This window comes from Vicia villosa, unplaced genomic scaffold (assembly GCF_029867415.1).
Source record: "Vicia villosa cultivar HV-30 ecotype Madison, WI unplaced genomic scaffold, Vvil1.0 ctg.000024F_1_1, whole genome shotgun sequence".
NCBI lineage: Eukaryota > Viridiplantae > Streptophyta > Magnoliopsida > Fabales > Fabaceae > Vicia > Vicia villosa.
The window spans coordinates 716,128-721,640 of record NW_026704956.1 but is presented as its reverse complement, the minus strand read 5'-3'; the positions used below and the strand labels follow the sequence as shown (position 1 = coordinate 721,640).

At 33.3% G+C, this 5,513-nt stretch overlaps 1 long non-coding RNA gene across 1 annotated transcript; it reads right to left on the bottom strand.

Annotated features, from left to right (window-relative positions):
- Window positions 1-226: 226 nt before the first annotated feature.
- LOC131622049 (uncharacterized) lies at window positions 227-2,933 on the bottom strand. Its single transcript, XR_009289751.1, has 4 exons — window positions 2,263-2,933; window positions 1,898-1,994; window positions 1,383-1,490; window positions 227-1,022 (listed from the first exon to the last, which is right to left on the bottom strand). It is a non-coding gene; the product is annotated as an uncharacterized LOC131622049 (long non-coding RNA).
- Between the last annotated feature and the right edge of the window lie 2,580 nt (window positions 2,934-5,513).

Sequence of the window (5,513 nt, the reverse complement as noted above, 5' to 3'; positions counted from 1 at the left end):
TATATTTACATCAAATAAAAAGAGCACGATTCATTTACACATCCTTTCATCGAATTGGATCATAATTTAATTAGGACTCTAATCTCAAGACATTAATGCAAAAACTAAACATGTACGGGGAGTCCTTTGTAGATTAGTATACATTAAGGTGGATATCCTTCACGTAACTTATAATTGTTTATGATATCCCACTCATAGTTCCACTCCATACAACTGATGTGTAACATACATCTATTATATCACCAAGAGGAAAATCCGTAGACATATTCAGAGCAATAGGACAGAATCTAGGACTTACATTACGTGCAATAATGTAACTTAATTGCTTCTTTTGATGCAAATCATTGCAAGAGGTAAGCACCTTCCTCACATAATATCAACAATACCGCAACTTGTTTGTTCCAAACCACAAGCATTTACAAATTAAAATATAGATATTACTTTTCTTAAGACCATGTAGAATTGATAAAAAAATAAGATTTTAAAAGAATCACATACCACAGTTAAAGAAATATTTCAAAGATAGACTGACAAAATTTCCTCACACTTCAACCACACAAAAGTTGCAAAATATAACACTATACATAAACACTCCTACAAGAAATCTACACCAAAATATTCAATTAAATTAAACTATAGTCTATGGTATATAGTATTGACCTGGTCAAGGTTCTAACACCTGCTTGAAATATTTACAGAAATCAGGAGAAAATTGATCATGTCTTAAGGTAAAAGCTATACATAATAACCAGTTAATATAGATATTCCTAGTATTATAAGAGGTGGAAGAATCTCAAATGCTCATATAGTTGCAAAAAAAGTTGAATCATTTCTTTGAGAAACTTTATTTAGATAATTTTGTCTCTTGATATTTCTCCTTTGTGAAGTTGTTAAGAATTTTGCACTCACTTTCTTCAAGTTTTTACCTAAGGGAATGGTGAAGTCATCGTCCCTATCTCCAACCAACAGCGAAAGTTGGTTGCGAATTGAAAGTTTTCGAGACTTGGCATCACTTTTATTACCTGGAAAACACAAATACTCTCATAGTTGTTATCATTTTCCCAAAATCAGATAGAAAGAACAGTAAATCTAAGAAAGAGTTACAAAGACGTGGCTAGAACATTTCCGTTCCTATATATCAAAGAGTTCAATTAAGCATTTTCACACCATCGATTTCTAAATTAACTCCCTCACTTTACAGTGTAATATGAGTGGGTAAAAAATAAAAATGCAAACAACTTTATAGTTTGTTATGCACTATACACATCAATTTCTAGATTAACTCCATCACTTTCACTTTATCACAGGAGCATCAATGCTCCTTGTAAATAAGTTAGTCTAAGATGTTTGAGCAAGTGTTATATCAGAAACAGACAGCATACCAGACTGATCAATGCTAAGCTCTTCAAACTCCTTCATCACAAGTGTAAAATCTTCTTTGACTAATCTTTCTCATCTCTTTCCGCTTATAAATAACAAATTCAGCAGTCCTATATTATGAACAATAATGTCAAAGATATCAATATAAATTTAAGACATTCATGAAAGTCTTGGATAATGTCAAAGTAAAATGGACGAAATGTGTACAACATTCAGCAAATTTATTGATACTGTAGATAAGTTTAAGGAACCTAACTTAGGTAAAAAGGACTCAACTATTTACCATTAAGCTCTTTTCAGCCTTTTTAAAAATCTCGTTTTTTAATTATCGAACATACATGTTTTTTCATTATACTACATCAGGATCAATCCATCACAAGTAGAACAACATATTGTGATAATCCATTTCATAACAGAGTAACAACATAAGCAAAAATAACATTGGTATATTAATAAAAAAACAACTGTATAAAGTTGCATTGACATCAAATGATCAAATGACATGATAATGGAGTACCAAAATTGAAAGGGGAGTCTCAAAATCGTCCATCAATTGACAATATACACGCGGAAAGGAATTGGTACATGTCGTCGATCGCCGCCATTGGTGCATTCTAACAAACCAATGACAGAGTGAGGTTCTCAAATCTGTAATCAATTATGAAAGCTAGAAAATGGAATATTGTCAATATCAAAAGAAATAAAAATTAAACCATTAATAGAAACTCAAAAGCCAAGTTTGATGTTATATCTGATGGTCACTGAACTAAATCCATCAATATTTGATGTAAAAGCAAATAGGTGATGAGGAAGTGATGATGAAGTAAAGGATATCAACCCCTTTTACATTTAAATAAGCACTGGCAAAGAGAATAGAAATACCTGATAAGCAACACCAAAAATACCGGTACCGACACGTTCTACCATGTATGAGATTAAAGAATACATTTACTGGATCTGGATGTATCTTCTTGCCACGCATAAATGGAAAAAATGGGAAAAAATCAAAGAACACAGCAAAGTGAAACAAAAATTAGAACTCAGAACAAATTAATCCAAACAAAAACATCATAAACCATAAAATAATAGCTTCAAACCAGTTGAAATCCATGTTAACACAATTAAGACACACAAAAGTAGATCTATACATTTTCTTCAAAGCTATTTTCCAAACGAATACCTTTGAATCTTCAAACACTACCTTTAAATTTTGAATAATAGCTTCAAACATGAAAATACAACAAAGATATGAGAAATCAATAAAGATGACAAAACTGATTTATCTTCTGTGCTTCAACTGTTTGGACGGCGGGGAGGCGTGTCCTAGGTTTTGCTTGTTCAATCACTTTTAGGGTTTGAGAAGAGAGAAGAGAGAAGAGAGAATGATAATTTGAATCGTGAAGAGAGAGGAAAGGTGAGGAGGGAAATGTTAAAGAAAGTACACAATTGTAAAAGTAGACGAATGAATAGACAACACATGGCAAGTGCAAATATTCAATTTGTTAATTACTTCACTGACCTTTTGCAAGGGTAAAGTTTATTTTGGAGAAGGTTAAAATTGGGAGTTTGGTCAATTTTATAATATTGGGTAGATAGTAGATTCTGAGCCAACAGCCAACAGCCACCTTGCACGAAGGTGCAACCTTGTAGAAATGTGAAACACCAACACATACTCACTCAAAAATTCGAGTTGAACACAAATATCACCTTCGTTTTCGCATATATTCATTCAATCGTCATCAAATCACGCATGAACATAACCCTAAAAAATATGGGAATCCATAAATAATGCGCAAACATGGCCTGGCCTACTTTTTAGTAGGACTTCGTACCCAATATGCCCTATCATGGCATTACGACTAGCATGATACTTTGGAGAAGATAAAAAAGGTTCAAGAACTTACCTTGCTCAAAGCTAGCTCAAATCTTCAGAAAACTTACGCAAAGGATTGGAAAATGATGCAAGCAACTTCAAAATATCCTCCAAGACACAGGTCAAAGCTCATTGGATTTTAAACTTGCTTCAAACTATGGATTTAACTCCGTTTAGTGAAGGAGAAGATGAAGAAAATGAAGAAGATGATGTAAGCTCTTTGATGCTTACATATCAAGAATGATGCATACAGAATCCTCTACTCTTGATTATGATGAATGAGGAAGCAAGAACCATGAATATCTCTTTGATAAGTGAGAGGAATCGTGCTCTTGAACAGAAGAGTGAAAAAGAGGTTTTTAAGATCGGGCAATGGGAGAAACTCTGTAACCTTATGTATCTGATCTCGTTTATAGTAAGAGGGAGCTTATGTAGAGGAGAAGGTGTTTGTTAGAGGTGATAGAATGAGCTTCAGAGTTGGTTAGAGTGGTGTAACTGTTTTGCATGAGAGAAAAAAATGAAAGATGGTCGTGATGCCTTTGCTTCATGCGTCATTCTCTTTAGCATCCAGAAAAATTGATTTATGAGGTGTGTGGAATGGTGCATGTGAGCTGGCTTTTGTGTAAAACTTAGTGTGCAAGTTTTTAAAAAAGTATTCCATCATACATTTGTAGTAAGTTCTTCTCTTTCATGCATGTATGATACATCTTTTGTTGGCACTCTTTAGGCTAGGGACTAAAGAAATAATATGATGTCTATATGCATATCCACGCATGCCAACATGAACTAATAGAGGTACATATGAAGAATGATAAAAAATGCACTAATTCTGAGCAGTGCAATTCGTGGACATGTAGGCATGTTCTTAGGGCCATAACTTTAGCTATATTGAATCAAATGGCTTGTAATTTATGTTAAATGAAAGATGGTGCCAGGGAGAACAAATTTTGTGTTGGGAATCTTTTGAGAAGAAGCTTCGAGTATCATGAAAAATTCTTTTGAAAACAACTCATGAAAACTGAGTTAACACTTAGACAAATTCTAAGTGTTTAACATTTTGAAACAAGTTGACATCACAACTTAAAGGTCAAAAATCTCTTGATCCACACATCCTTTGGAGTTCATTCCTTATGCAATCTTGTAGCATCAAGCATTGTCTTGAATTTGGGCCCTTGAGTATTCACAATAGAGGTTTCAGTTGATCACAATGCCTTGAGAAAGTCACTCAAATGAACATGCTAAAAAGCTTAGAAATTTTCTAAGTGTTTATACTTGGAATAAAGCTTGAAGTACCGATTTCTCCTTATTATAAAACTTTTTTGAACTCAAATTTTCAACATGATGTAGTATCAAGCAAGCTCTTCAAATCTATCCATTGATTTTAAATTTTGAAGCATTGAGGAGAGAGATACGACCCTTGAAAACTCATCAAATGAACATGAAATTTGGCACTTAGAATTTTCTCAAAAACCCTAAATTCACCAATTTTATGATTTTCTTGACTTTCCTTGATGAAACATGACCAAATCTCGTATTTATATGTATATTGACTTGAAAAGTCCTAATTTGACAAAGTTTCTCAAAAAGTCAAATTTTGTGTACTAGTTGATTTTGACCAGATGAATCAATTTTCTCCTTCCACCAACTAGAACCACTTGAGATCTTTTGAGATAACAAATGATACATACAATGACACCTAATATCATATCTTGAATCATGAAATCATGTTTTGGTGAAAAATTCAACCCACAATTGACTTTGACCAAAACCCTAATTTGAGCCAGATGAACTGAATCTTGCATTCAATCTTGAACCAATGACCATGAAGCAAAAGATAGTGAAACCCTAGCTCCTTGAGGAGTATGAGAAGAATTTATTGAGATATCGAGACCAGATCTCACACTTTGGCTTAGATAAGCCCTCAACTGAGACTCAAATGAAATTCCTTTCTTCATGCTTCTTGAGGGGTATGAAGGACCGAATGAATTTGTGACTTGATAGGGAGATCTTCATGATGCTGAGATGATCATCATTTGTCTTAGCTGAGTATATTACCATTCTCCTTGAGCGAGGAGCTCAAACTAGAAGATCTTGATCTTTTGCCAATAGGAAGTTCAATAATATGTATGAATGCATTGATCAAGACCTATTAAGATATGCAAAATGAACATGATTCAAATCCAATTAGGATTAAAATGAGAGATAAAGTTTTGGGGTGTAACACTTGGGTAAATGTTTTTATTAGAAATAATGATATTTA